The sequence below is a fragment of the Odocoileus virginianus genome, chromosome 6 (assembly GCF_023699985.2).
Source record: "Odocoileus virginianus isolate 20LAN1187 ecotype Illinois chromosome 6, Ovbor_1.2, whole genome shotgun sequence".
NCBI classification, from domain to species: Eukaryota; Metazoa; Chordata; class Mammalia; order Artiodactyla; family Cervidae; genus Odocoileus; species Odocoileus virginianus.
In genome coordinates, this window is record NC_069679.1 from 58,192,170 (window position 1) to 58,207,988 (window position 15,819).

The following is a 15,819-nucleotide window of genomic DNA, read 5'->3' on the forward strand; positions in this document are numbered from 1 at the left end:
CAGTTTCATCAAGAGGTTCTCTAGTTCCTCTTTGTTCTCTGCCATTAGAGTGGTGTCATCTGCATATCTGAGGTTACTGATATTTCTCCTGGCAATCTTGATTCCAGCTTGTGCTTCATCTAGCCCATGATGTACTCTGCATATAACTTAAATAAGCAGGGTGACAATATACAGCTCTGACGAATTCCTTTCCCAATTTTGAACCGGTCCATTGTTCCATATCCAGTTCTAACTGTTGCTTCTTGGCCTGCATACAAGTTTCTCAGGAGGCAGGTAAAATGGTCTGGTATTACCACCTCTTTGAGAATTTTCCACAGTTTGTTGTGATCCACACAGTCAAAAGCTTTAGGATAGCCAATGAAGTAGAAGTAGATTTTTTCTGGAGTTCTCTTGCTTTTTCTATGATCCAATGGATGTTGGCAATTTGATCTCTGGTTCCTCTGCCTTTTCTAAATCCAGTTTGTATATCTGAAAGTTCTTGGTTCACAGACTGTAGAAGCCTAGCTTGAAGGATTTTGAACATTACCTTGCTAGCATGTGAAATGAGTACAATTGCATTTGAACATTCTTTGGCATTGCCCTTCTTCGAGGCTGCAATGAAAACTGACCTTTACCAGTCAACTGCTGAGTTTGCTGGCATATTGAGTGTACCACTTTAACAGCATCATCTTTTAGCATTTGAAATAGCTCAGCTGGAATTCCATCACCTCTACTAGCTTTGTTCATAGTAATGTTTCCTAAGGCCCACTTGACTTCAGGCTCCAGGATTTCTGATTCTAGGTGAGTGACCACACCACCACGGCTATATGGGTCATTTAGTTCAGTTCAGTTCAGTTGTTCAGTTGTGTCCAATTATTTGTGACCCCATGGACTGCACACACCAGGCCTCCCTGTTCATTACCAACTCCCGGAGTTTACTCAGACTCATGTCCATTGAGTCAGTGATGCTATCCAACCATCTCATCCTCTGTCATCCTCTTCTCCTCCCGTCTTCAATCTTTCCCAGCATAAGGATCTTTTCCAATGAGTCAGTTCTTTGCATCAGGTGGCCAAAGTATTGGAGTTTCAGCTTCAACATCAGTCCTTCCAATGGATATACAGGACAAATTTCCTTAGGATGGACTGGTTGGATCTCCTTGCAGTCCAAGGGACTCTTAAGAGTTTTCTCCAACACCACACTTCAAAAGCATCAATTATTCGGCACTCAGATTTCTTTATAATCCAACTCTCACATCCATACATGACTACTGGAAAAACCATAGCTTTGACTAGATGGACCTTTGTTGGCAAAGTAATGTCTCTGCTTTTTAATATGCTGTCTAAGTTGGTCATAACTTTCCTCCCAAGGAGTAAGCGTCTTTTAATTTCATGGCTGCAGTCACCGTCTGCAGTTATTTTGGAGACCAAAAAAATAAAGCCTGACACTGTTTCCAATGCTTCCCCACCTATTTGCCATGAAGTGATGGGACCAGATGCCATGATCTTAGTTTTCTGAATGTTGAGTTTTAAGCCAAGTTTTTCAGTCTCCTCTTTCAGTTTTATCAAGAGGCTCTTTAGCTTTTCTTAACTTTCTGCCATAAGGGTGTCATCTGCATAGGGATGCAGGTTATGGAAAGGGAAACCATTAAACCATTCAGGTATGACCTAAATCAAATCCCTTATAATTATACAGTGGAAGTGACAAATAGATTCAGGGGATTAGATCTGATAGATAGAGTGCATGAAAAACTATGCACAGAGGTTCATGATATTGGACAGGAGGCAGGGATCAAGACCATCCCCAAGAAAAAGAAATGCAAAAAGGCAAAACAACTGTCTGAGGAGGCCTTACAAATACCTGTGAAAAGAAGAGAAGTTAAAGGCAAAGGAGAAATGGAAAGACATACCCATTTGAATGCAGAGTTCCAAAGAATAGCAAGGAGAGATAAGAAAGCCTTCCTCAGTGATCAATGCAACGAAATAGAGGAAAACAATAGAATAGGAAAGACTAGAGATCTCTTCAAGAAAATTAGAGATACCAAGGGAACATTTCATGCAAAGATGGGCACAATAAAGGACAGAAATGGTATGGACCTAACAGAAGCAGAAGATATTAAAAAGAGGTGGAAAGAATACACAGAAGAACTATACAAAAAAAGATCTTCATGACCCAGATAATCACAATGGTGTGATCACTCACCTAGAGCCAGACATCCTGGAATGTGAAGTCAAGTGGGCCTTAGGAAGCATCACTACAAAGAAAGCTAGTGGAGGTGATGGAATTCCAGTTGAGCTATTTCAAATCCTAAAAGATGAAGCTGTGAAAGTGCTGTACTCAATATGCCAGCCAATTGGGAAAACTTAGCAGTGGCCACAGGACTGGAAAAGGTCAGTTTTCATTCCAATCCCAAAGAAAGGCAATGCCAAAGAATGCTCAAACTACTGCACAATTGCACTCATCTCACAGGCTAGTAAAGTAATGCTCAAAATTCTCCAGGCCAGGCTTCGACAGTACATGAACCATGAACTTCCAGGTGTTCAAGCTGGATTTAGAAAAGGCAGAGGAACCAGAGATCAAATTGCCAATATTCACTGGGTCATAGAAAAAGCAAGAGAATTCCAGAAAAACATCTATTTCTGCTTTATTGACTATGCCAAAGCCCTTGACCGTGCGGATCACAACAAACTGTGGGAAATTTTTAAAGAGACAGGAATACCAGACCACCTGACCTGCCTCCTGAGAAATCTGTATGCAGGTCAGGAAGCAACAGTTAGAACTGGACATGGAACAACAGACTGGTTCCAAATAGGAAAAGGAGTATCTCAAGGCTGTATACTGTCACCATGTTCATTTAACTTCTATGCAGAGTACATCATGAGAAATGCTGGGCTGGATGAAGCACAAGCTGGAATCAAGATTGCCAGGAGAAATATCAATAACTTCAGATCTGGGTTATTAAGCCCATACATATATCTCCTCTTTTATGGATTTCCTTCCCATTTAGGTATAGAGTTAGGTGTAGAGTTCTCTGCTATACAGTAGATTTTCATTCGTTATCTAAACAATAGCTAACTATATGATCCAAGGGGCTTCCCTGGTGACTCAGATGATAAAGAATCTGCCTACAATGTGAGAGACCCGAGTTCAACCCCTGGGTAGCGAAGATCCCCCAGAGAAGGGAATGGCTACCCGCTTGAGTATTCTTGCCTGGAGAATTCCATGGACAGAGGAGCCTGGTGGGCTACAGTGCACAGGGTCACAAAGAGTCAGACACAACTGAGTGACTAACACTTTCACTTTCACACAAAAGCAATCCCACTTCTGGGTATATATCCAAAGGAAGTGAAACCTTCAACCCAAAGCAATCTCTGCACTTCCCAAGTTCACAGCAGCATTATCTACAATAGCTACAGTATGGAAACAACCTAAGTGTCAGTCAATGGATGAATGGATAAAGATGTAGTACATATTTATAAATATTTATATATATATGGAATATTATTCATACTATGCAATTTATATTATACCTGTAGGTATGCGTGTGTGTATATATACATATATATATGTGTGTGTGTATATATATATATAGAATATTATTTAAGCCTTCAAAAAAAATAAAAGAAATCCTGTTACTTGCAACATGGATAAACCTGGAGGACATTATGCTCAGTGAAATAAGTCAGAGAAAGACAAATACTACATGGTATCACTTATATATGGAATTAAAAGTCTAGTTCATAGAAACAAAGAATAGAAAAGTGATTGCCAGGGTCTATGAATGGAGGTAAAAATAGGAAGAATTGGTAAAAGGATACAAACTTTCAGTTATAAGATGAATCAAGTTTGAGGACCTAATGTATAATATTGTCACTATAGCTGATAATAACATAATGTACAACTGAAATTTGTTATGAGAAGAGAACTTAAAATGTTCTCATCAAAAATTAAAATGGTAAATATATGAGATGATGAATGTGTTAATTAATCTGATGGTGGAAATTCTTTCACAATGTATGTGTATATCAAATCACCATGATGTATACATTAAATATCCTACAGTTTGTCAATTATACATCAATAAAGCTGTGGGAGGAGGAACACAGAGCTATAAAAATAATGAAAGGAACCTCAAAAGTCATCTTCCTCCATCCTTTTGTATCCTGAGAAGAAAGCTGCATCTATGCAAATCTAGGCCACGGTTGCTGCCTTCCCAACGCAATTTAGAGGACCTTGCTTAGGTCAAGGTATCTCGATCTCTCCCATACTCACCCACCATGATAAAGTCTTCCTTCTTCTCCCTCACCTGAAATGACTGACATGAGACATCTAACTCCAAGTCAGATGATAAAACCGAGGAGCACCTTTCTTCAGAAACACTAGATTGAGTAGTATACAATTTTCACACCATCAGAAAAGGAAGGGCCCTGATTGATGTGTGGGATGAAAGAGAAAAGTCTTCTTTTACCACCAACCCTGCCCTTCAACACAAAGAAGCTTATAAGGTTTCACTTTTAATACCTGAGTATATCTGAGGACATAGCGATAGAAGGAAGTGTCAGAGACTGTAGAGAAAAGAAGAGGAATACAAGCCTTACAGGAGTGAGAGTTCTCCTTCAGTTCAGTTCAGTTCAGTTCAGTTGCTCAGTTGTGTCTGCGATCCCTGGACTGCAGCACACCAGGCCTCCTTGTCCATCACCAACTCCCAGAGTTTACTCAAACTCATGTCCATCGAGTCGGTGATGTCACCCCACCATCTCATCCTCTGTCGTCCCCTTCTCCTCCTGCCCCCAACACCTCCCAGCATCAGGGTCTTTTCAAATGAGTCAGTTTTTTGCATCAGGTGGCCTAAGTATTGGAGTTTCAGCTTCAACATCAGTCCATCCAATGAATATTCAGGACTGATTTCCTTTAGGATGGACTGGATCTCCACTGGAGAAGGGAATGGCAAACCACTTCAATATTCTTGCCTTGAGAACCCCGTGAACCATATGAACAGTATGAGTTCTCCTTCAGTCTAGCCTTATTCTCTTGTTATCGATTTCTGCCAGGGAATTTTCTTATTTTTAGAAGGTTACAATCATTCTGTAGCTGTTAAACATCTTTAGTAGTATACAATCTGTACCCTGCCACAATTTCCAGTGGAACATTGACTACTATTACAGATCAGTAACAAAAAGGTATGATCACCTTTCTAATATTAGCAAAATAATGTATTTTATAGCACCTTGACCCAAAAAGGTGGGAAACTGTTGAATAAAGGAAGGATAATCTTGTCCTCTGTTGTATCACCAATGACTAACCCAGTGCCTGGCAAAAGTCACGACTCAATATTTGTTGAATGGATGGATGGATGGGTGAATGCATAGTCAGTGAACTAGATCTATGTTTTTAACAACTGGCTGGATCTAAGGAAACACAAAGTAGCATTTAATAAGCAATGGGTAACACATTCCTCCCAGTAATCCTGCAATAAGCACAAAGGCAAAACACCAAATGGACAGATACAAAATAACCCAGAGTTGTATGCATTCATCTTTCGCTCATAAAAACTGAAGAAAAACTCATCTGTATTTAGTCAGTCTTTCAACAGATGCACCCAAGAGAAATAATGATGTCATGAACACTTCTGAAAACAAAGGACAACAAAATGAAATAAGCATTCAGCAAACTGTGCCAGAAACAATAACAAAACCTCTGATTTAAAGAACTAAAACTAAATGAAGAACTCATTCAAATAACACTAACAGGTTATATGTTAATGGCTACAGGGTAATGCTTTCTGGATTCTGTAATTTTGTTAAAATAAACCCCAAATTTTATTTTCATTTATCTGAATCCCAAAGCAGCATGTGGATCAACATAAACACACACGCACAATTATTCTATCTAAAGGTAGCACCAAAAACACACAAAAAAAAGAAAAAGAATCTGTAGAAAGAAGCACTGCTCAGGGCTTCCCTAGTGTCTCACTGGTAAAGAATCCGCCTGCCAGTATAGGAGATGCAGGTTCGATCCCTCATCTAGGAAGATCCCACATTCCATGGAGCAGCTAAGCCTGTGAGCCACACTACTGTGCTCTAGAGTCCAGGGGCCACAAGTTCTGAAGTCTGCGAGCCCTAGAGCCCATGCTCTCCAACAAGAGGAGCCACTGTAGTGAGAAGCCTGTGCAGGGATTATCCTCCAAATGGACATACTTGACTAAGCAGAGCAAGTTTTATAAGTTCTGTATTACTTACAATCTACTTTACTGGTGATATACTGCCTTGGGGTGTTCAAATATCACAGCAGAGCCTCAAACGAGTTTGTGAAACCCCAAATTTTTGACTCTCTAGGTCAGGCCTCTTTTCTGTATTTATTGCAAATATTTCTACCTCTGGTTACCAAAACTAAAAGTTTTCATTCCTTTCAGGGCCAGGGCCATGATTCCCCCAACAAAACCAATAGAAGATATTGGAGAAAGTTTCTCCTGTGGTCCTGGCCTGAGTAATCTGATGCTACTGCAAGGTCCAGTTGCCATTTAATAAGCAGTTCCCACCAAAGACGCTCCAGTTCTCTCATTCCATTTGTATCACAGTTTAGACAATTTTAGAGCTCCAGAAGATAGAGACATAGCTAGCATTTCCAGAGTATTACTGATGAGTCCAAGGGGAACCTTTGGGTGAGAATTTGTCATCCCAATAATAGGAGTAGGAAGAACCTCACCAGTAACACTTGTTCCCCAACATGACCTGGCTATCCTTGACTTACAGTAAGAATAGGCACCTGCCTGAACTTTCTCTTTGGAATTGTTGTTGTTTATTTTTCAATTGCTAAGTCACATCCAACTCTTTGCAACCCCATGGACTGCAACACACCAGGCTTCCCTGTTCTTCATTATCTCCCAGAGTCTGCTCAAATTCATGTTCATGGTTAGATGTTATCTAACCATCTCATCTTCTGCCATCCTTTTCTCCTTTTGCCTTCAATCTTTCCCAGAATCAGGGTCTTTTCCAACAAGTTGGCTCCTCACATCTGGCAGCCAAAGTTGGGAAGATCCCCTGGAGAAGGGAATGGCTACCCACTCCAGTATTCTTGCCTGGAGAATTTCATGGGCAGAGAAGCCTGGTGGGTTACAATCCATGGCGTTGCAAAGAGTCAGAAACAAGTGAGTGACTAACACTCTTTGGAACAGCAGTGATTAATTTGAATCCTTGTTTAAGAGTCAAACTTCTTTTTCTCTTTACAAAGTTTAAACTCAAAACTAAGCCACATAAATTAGGGCATGTGAAGATGAAGGATACAATGAAAAGAAACAGGGTGAATTCTCTGGGTAGAAACTAAGCATATATGAATCTTTCTCTCATTTCCCCTATAAAAGGAATGGCTCTGACAGATCCCAGTGCTTTTAAAAGAAGAAATGTTTGTTGGCATGTGTTTTCCTGGGAGCCCCTATACATTATAATCAAAAGCCACTATACAATATAATCAAAAGCAGAATGGTTTCCACACATAAAGAGCAACTAAAGCACTTAGGGTGGTACTGCTTTAATTTTCCATTTTCTTTTTATCTTCCAATTTATTTATTTATTTTGTCTTACAACATTCCTTTATTATATAGATGCAAAATCTGTTTTATGTATAATACTTGTACATAAATACTTGTACAATACTTATTATTTGGTCCTACCAAATAATCTTACCAAAGCGTTCTACTGGTAATCTTCCCCCAAAAGATTCAGGTAAAATTAGATATTGCGCACTTCACAACTACCCAGATCAATAGAGACTTCACTATTGATTTCAGTTTTGGGGTCATACATACAAATTGAAATAGACACACGCAAGGTTAAGGCAAGCAAAGTGAGCTGCAAGAAACCTCAGGGTTCGGAACACCTAGGCTGTGTATTTTGCTTGAGTTCCAGTCACAACGTGAGCAGCACGTGCACGGGTATCAGAGTGCATTTACTGTAGTGGGAGGGCTTCTGAACACCTATGTGCCTGCACGGCTGGGGGGCGGGCAGCCTGTGGGACCTGCGAGGCATCACCAGGGGCTCATTTCTTCTCGGCCTCTTCTGTTTCGGGTTCTGTTTTCAGTCTGTAATCAGCCAGGGCGGGCTTGATGGCATCTTCAGCCGGCATGGAGCAGTGCAGTGTCACAGGTAGGAGGCACGGCTCCTTGGCAAGATCTGTGTTTTTGATGGTCAAGGCTTCCTCCAGCGTCTTCCTCTTTACCCATTCGCTGGCTAATGAGCTGGAGGCAATGGCAGAACCACGGCCAGATGTTGTAAACCTGGCGTCCACGATCTTCCCCTTTTCATCCACTTCAATCTGTAATTTCTTGACATCACCACACGCTGAAGCCCCCACCAATCCAGCCCCAACATTTTTAGATGTCCTGTCAAGGGACCCCACGTTTCAGAGATTTTCATAAAGATCAACAACCTTCTTGCGAGAGAGCCGAGCGAGAGCTGACAGCTCCCGGGTGGGCAGGCGCGGGACCCGGGGCAACAGGGCCGACGCCGCCCGCCCCAGCCGGCCCGCCCCAGCCGCTGCCGTCTTGCGGGCTCGCGCCTGCCTCCAAATTATTTTTAATTTGGGCATCAAATTGGGTGCAAAACTTTAAGAGCCAGAAAAGAAAACGAATCTTGTTTTAAGGAGTTGAAGCAATTCTCCAGCAGATGGCTCCCTGGGATTGGAAGGGGTTGAAGAACCCCAGAAATTACTGAAATAATGACCACAAAATTCAGCAGCTCCCAATGTTAAGCTGACTTAGACTTTATAGAATTTCATTACATTTCTTAAAACCTAAGCATTTCTGCCAACTGTTTTCACATTTTTATCATGTAATATTAGATATATACAAGAGAATATAGATCATATTTTTTATTAAGCTTATTATTAAGCTTATTTCATTAAGCTCAATAATGAAATAAATCCCAGAGTACTCACATTCAGCTAAAAAAAAAAAAACTGGAATATTACTAATACTGTGGCATCTATTTGCATATTCCTCTATCATCTTAACCACCTACTCCCCCTGAATGTCATAAAAAATTACTGAATGATGAATTACTTTGCCGTACACCTGAAACACTGTAAATCAACTATACTTCAATTTTTTTTAAATGTTTTGGAAAAATAACAAGAAGCATGTAATGGAGAAAAAAATTACTGAATGTTTTATTTCAGGATCTCTTTTTCCATTCAAAATTATGATTTTAAGTTTCACACATCTAACAAAATACCAGTTTGTAAATTTCACTGATTTACAGTATTCCATTTTGCAAGCATGTCACTATTTATTGGAGAAGGAAATGGCAACCCACTCCAGTATTCTTGCCTAGAGAATCCCATGGACAAAGGAGCCTGATGGGCTATTGTCCATAGGGTCGCAGAGAGTTGTACACGACTGAAGCGACTTAGCACTATTTATTTAGCCTTATGTGAATAAACTTTTGAGTTATTTAGTTGTTGCCAGTTTTTTGCTGTTATGTATGGTACTGTTATGAACATTCATATGTGATCTCTAATAGATCTATTCAAAGGTTTCCTTAGGGCATGTTCCTAAAAGTAGATGTGCTTGGTCAAAGGAATAGAAGTGTTCAACATTCTAAATAATGTCTAGATATATTTCCTTAGCTCCACATCCTCACCAACCTTTGTTATTGTCACACTTTTTTTTTAAATCCAGTGTGTATAAATTGGTATGTCACTGTAGAGGTAATCTGCATTTTTTTAATTAAATTATTTCTTAGGTTGTATTTTATCATAAGTTTGTGTATCTCAGCCTAATCACATGTGCTCCTTCTTTTGGGTTGTCTGTCATTTCCCTATTGATTTTTTGGAGTTCTCACTATTCTAGACACAATCCTTTATCAGTTATATGTATTACAAAATTATATGTATTACAAATACCTACCCTAGTTTTTTGTTTTGGCCACGTGGTTTGTGGGATCTTAGGTCCCCCACCAGAGACTGAACCCATACCCACAGCAGTGAAAGACAAGTGCCTTAACCACTGGACCACCAGGGAATTCTCATCCTTCCCCAGTTTTAGAAGTTGTACGTTCACTGCCCTTCTAGTTAACTTCTTATAAAAGTTTTCAGTTTCAGCTGAATTTAACAACATTTTTCCTCATGGTGAGCAATTTTTGTGCATGACTTTAAAAAATCCTTCTGTATCATTACTGAAGTGAAATATTCTATAATTTTTCTCAAGTTTTTGACTTCATGTTTCACATCAGTTTTGGACCATATGGAACAGTTTCTGTATAGCAGGTTATATTCACTCTGATTTAATTTTTTCTATATGGACAACCAATTGTCCCAGAACTTTTATGGGGAAAAAAAAAATGCTTTCCCCACTGATCTGTAAAACCTTCTCTCTCCTACATCAAGAACCCCTATAGGAGTGTGTCTGTTTCAAGGCTCTCTATTCTGTTCCACTAGTTATATTAATTATCCTTGTCCATGACCATACTGCCTAAATATATAAAGATATAGTAAGAGTTTTATAAGTTCTAATATCCAATAGAGCAAGTGTGCCTCTCCTCTAATCCTTTTCTTTAGCAGTGCACTGACTGGCAATTATCTCCTGAACCCTTTGTTCTTCCATACAAATTTTACAAAATCTTAGTCAAGCTGTCATGGATCAGTGAAATGGAAAAGTAAAATAAATCTTATTTTTATTACTTCATTCCTTCTATTTTCTTTGGGGTTCTTTTGTCTTTATAGTTTAAGGTGGAGGCTGCCTGGGACATTAATTCTCAGACTTTCTTCTTTTCTAATAGAAGCTTTCAAGGCTAAATGTGCTATGAGAAATCATTTCAGTTGTGTCTGACTCTTTGCGACCCCATGATCTGTAGCCTTCCAGGCTCCTCTGTCCATGGGCTTCTCCAGGCAAGAATACTGGAGTGAGGGACTTCCCTGGTGGTCCAGTGGCAAAGACACTGCAAGGGGCCTGTGTTCAATCCCTGGCCAGGGAACTAGATCCCACATGCCTCGATTAAGAGTACACATTCCACAACTAAGACTCAGGGCAGCCAAATAAATAAACAGATTTTTTTAAAAAAAGAATACTGGAGTGGGTTGCCATTTCCTACTCCATAAAGGCTATTTCCCTTTAAATATCCATTTATCTTCATCTTACAAGTTTTGAAATAATACTTCACTAGGATTCACTTTTAATTACTCTTATCTTATACTATAATGATACATAAATTATTTAGAAGTATTTTTTTTAATTTTCAAAGGTATGGGACAATTTAAATTGAGCAGACATCAGAGAATTGGCCTGCATGGTATCAATTATTGAAATTTGTCAAGATGGCTTTATGGTCTAGCACATGATCAGTTTTTGTAAATATTTACCATGTGCTTTAAGGTATTGTATATTCTCTAATAGTTTGGTACAGTATTTTTTTATGTCATGCATTTTGTCTTAAATTCTATTTTGTTAGAAAACTTAAGCACATTGAAACCAATGCATTAAAAGAATGATACAGTTGGACTTATCCCCAAAATACAAAGATGTCTTAGCATTCAAAAATCAATCAGTATAACTCAGCATATTAACAGAAAAACCGTATCATCATCTCAATAGGTACAGAAACACAGATTCAGAAAAAGCACTTGATAAAATTCAATATCCATTAATGGCCAAAAACAGAAGTCTCAGTAAACTAGGGAAAGGCAGAAACTTTCTCAACCTGATAAAAGACATTTAATTTATAAAAATCCCACAGCTAACACCATATTTAGTTCCCTTGTATTTATTGTCATTATTGACATATTTGAATTTGTTCCTCTATGTGTCCCACTTTTTCTGGGCTTTTCCCTCGTCTCATTTGCTGTCTCTTGGTACTACACTGTTTGTAATGTCTTCAAACTGATTTTCCTATTCACTAACTCTCTTATTGCATATTTAACCATTTAATTATCAAGAGTTTTCCCCTAACAATTTTATTTTTATTCCTAAATGCTTTATTTGTTCTTTAAAAAAAAAAAATCTGCTGGGTCATTTTTGTCAGTCTCTTATTATCGACAATTTTTGTGATTTCATCTTTTCTTTCTTTTAATTTTTCTATACATGGTTGTTTCATACTCTATTCTGATCATTTTAGTACGTAAGGTCCTGGATAAGGAGTGGGTCAATCAATTATTTGACTTTTCTGCTGACTCTCAGTCATGGCTGTTTTTTTCCTTGACAGTTTATTGATCTTTTATTATAAGACTACATTTGCTTGATTTTAATCTGTGGGTAAACAATACACTTCAACTGGGCATGCTCTTCTCCAGTGAAGATTTACCTCTGCTTCTGTAGGGATTCAGGTTATGACACAAACCTGGAACTGTTTTATTCCTCTCTTAAAGAGAGCCTTAACGTGGGAATTTCAGCCTGGGTTCCTCTTCCTGCTACAAGTCCAGATGTTGACTCCTGGTATTACTGTTGTCCTAGAGTTCCTTTCCCTTTCTGATTTGCTTACTCCTTACAGTTCACTTGCTAGGTTTCAGCTCACTTTGGGATGGATTGAGCTAAAAAGTACAATCCTTGAAGATTTTTTTCTGACTGCAATGTCATTAATGTACTAAAGTGTGTGTTTATGCAAGACCTAGTCATTTTGCTATGGCTGGGTCTGTCAGAGTCTTCATCAGAAACTGAAATCCAAACAGTAAGTTTCCAAAAGTATCCATTTAATCTACATTTAAAGTAAGTCTAGTAAGTTAAATGAGAGTTTATTGGCTTTTCAAACACCATTTTCAAATTTCAGATTTCACTCATAAAAGCATCTGTAATTTGCAGTGCATTTTTTTTTCCATTTATTTTTATTAGTTGGAGGCTAATTACTTTACAACATTGCAGTGGTTTTTGTCATACATTGAAATGAATTAGCCATGGATTTACATGTATTCCCCATCCCGGTACCCCCTCCCACCTCCCTGCAGTGCATTTTTAAATTAGATAAAATCTCAAATGTTATTGCTTATTAAACATTCTGCTTTAAATGTTTCTGTTAACTGCTTTAATTCCTTCTTTTAAAATCCCCTCACAGTGATTTTTTTAAACCTCCCATATTAATCTATACAAATTTCTTGAAAACATTTTACTAAAGTTCAAACTTTCCATTAACTCTGTAATAGTGAACATAGTCATTAGTAATTTCCTTCATTCTAACTTTCACAATATTTAAAAGGTAAATACATGAAAAAATTTTATATCTTTTATATCTTATATCTTGTTTGAGACAAGATAATTTGTGCACTTCAAATATCCCCTTGATAGATATTTTGGATTCAATCCATATTTCATAAAGATGTTTAAATATTTTCTTATTTAATTTAACATTACTTTCTTTAGAGGATTCTGCTCTTGATGATGTCATCTGCTATATCTGGTTAGCAAGCTCAAAAGATCAGTCTACATAATTAACCTCACAATTTACTGGTCAGTACATAAACCCTTTTCAGCCTTGACCCCATATAATTGGTGTTCTCTATTATCTTGTATAAATCCTGCCCCTAATTAAATTGAGTTATCTTAATAGAGCACTGAAACAAGTTGTGTAAGTTCTTAAATCTAGCTTCTATTCATTAAACAACTCGCTTTGGATTCAGATGACAGACTTTTATGTATTTCCCTTTGGAAAGTGAGACTACAGCAATATTGTTCTATTTATCAAGGGTGTTGTAAAGAGAAACAGAAAAGCTTTAATATTATTGTATCTATAAACTCTGAGCCATCCAGAATAAAACCTTTCTCCGCAGTAATTTAGTAAAGAAATATTTCCTTTAAGCAAACATATACAAAACTTATGCATAATAATCCACATAGGAACTTGGCACAGGGATGGGAATCCACCTGCCAATGTAGCTGACATGGGTTTGAACCCTGGTCCAGGAGGATTCCACATGTGGCAGAGCAACCAAGCCCATGTGTCACAACTTCTGAGCCCATGTGCTGCAACTACTGAAGCCTGCACAGTCTAGGGCTCACAAGCCACAACTAACGAGTCCCCGTGCCACAACTACTTAAGTCTGCACACCCTAGAGCCAGCAAGCCACAATTACTAAGTCCACATGCTGCAACTACTGAAGCCCCTAGAAGCCCCATGCCCCTAGAGCCTGACTTCAAGAAGAAACCACTGCAATGAGAAGCCCGTGCACTGCAAAGAGTAGCTCCTGCTCTCTGCAACTAGAGAAAGCCCGCACACAACAACGAAGACCTAGTGCCACCAAAAATTTTTTTAAATAAAAAAACATTTTTTAAATAATAATCCACAAATGCTGTGAAGTAATTAGCCTCCAACTAATAAAAATAAATGAAAAAATAAATAAATAAATAATAATCCACATACACTCAAAAGATAAATCATGGGTTGGTTATGCTGATTATTAATTTTGCAAAAATATCCCTGAAAGTAGATTTCCCCTTCAAACTTGAAAACATGACTCAACTAATTCAAAATGAGGTTTACAAATTAATTAGTGGAAATGTGTTTGTTTTATCATACCTGTGCATAGTTATCTTCTTGAAACCAGAGATTCTGTCTTACTCCTCTTTGTGCCCTAGCCACAGGATCAAGCACTGTGCCTTGCACAAAATAAGCTCTCAACATATAGCGATTGAAAAAAATTGAAAAGAACTCTTAATTCATTATCTTCCTCTTCAAAATAACACCTTCATAGGACTACATTATAATTTTTATTAATTTATATTATGCATACACTTCAAATGAATATGATATCAACTTTTTAAGGAAAATCCATCTACATGCTTTTGTCACCCCCACGTGGCAAATGAGAGTGGCCCACGAGGGGAAATGATCTTTGTACAAATTAACTTCAATAACATTTCTAGGTTCAGACAGTAAAGAATTCACCTGTGAAGCAGGAGACCTGGGTTCAATCCTTGGGTGGGGAAGATCCCCTGGAGGAGGGCATGGTAACCTACTCCAATATTTTTGCCTGGAGAAGCCCATGGGCAGAGGAGCCTGGCAGGCTACAGTCCATGGGGTGGCAGAGTCGGACACACGCCTGAGCGACTTTCACTTCACTTTTCTAGATCAGGATCTCCCTCCTCTCCCCTTGCCGTTTTTTCCCTCCCTTCCACACTGGCTTCTGAAAGAGGTCTTAAAGAATCATCTAAGGGGCTTCCCTGGTGGTTCAGGTCCAGTTAAGAATCTGCCTTGCAATGCAGGGAATGCAGGCTCGATTCCTGGTCAGGGAACTAAGATCCCACATGCCGCGGGGCAACTAAGCCCTCATGCCACGACTAGAGAGCCAGCGCACCACAACTACTGCACCGGTGCACTTTAGAGCCTGCACGCTGCAACAAGAAAAGCCCATGTTCCACGAGAAGCCGTTACACAAAGACCCCAACTCGGCCAAAATAATTAACTATTTATTTTAAAAAAGAATCATTTATATTGAGTTCCCCTTACCTGAGTCCAGGTATCACTACAGATACCAATAAGAAGAAAATGAAATAATGTTCAACCCCACAATGGAATGCAACAAATCTAAGCAAATTCCTACTAGATTTCCAACAGAAGGTAGTTGGGAGTCACTGCTTTGTTCACATAGAAAATGCTCAACTTCAGATACAAAATAAGCACTGAATTTAAAACCACCACCACCAACAGAGTAAGTCAAGTAGAAAGCACATTAATTAAACAAGATAATGGTCCTAAAACCATACACTCCATTGCCGATTATCACTTACCCAGCACCAGGTACCTACAGCCATTGTGGACACAAGGCAGAAACTTCTGACCCTGCCCTTAAAGAGGTTTGGAGAATTAAGTTAAGAGCACAAACTGGTGATAAATGGCTGGGAAGAGAGATTCACTTTGGGTGTGCAT

General features: G+C 38.8%; 1 protein-coding gene and 1 pseudogene across 2 annotated transcripts in view; both read right to left on the bottom strand.

Annotated features, from left to right (window-relative positions):
* The window catches only part of ARMH4 (armadillo like helical domain containing 4), a 134,564-nt gene that overhangs the window by 89,559 nt on the left and 29,186 nt on the right, over positions 1 to 15,819 (bottom strand). The window lies entirely within an intron of this gene.
* LOC110126516 (iron-sulfur cluster assembly enzyme ISCU pseudogene) lies at positions 7,785 to 8,560 on the bottom strand (annotated as a pseudogene).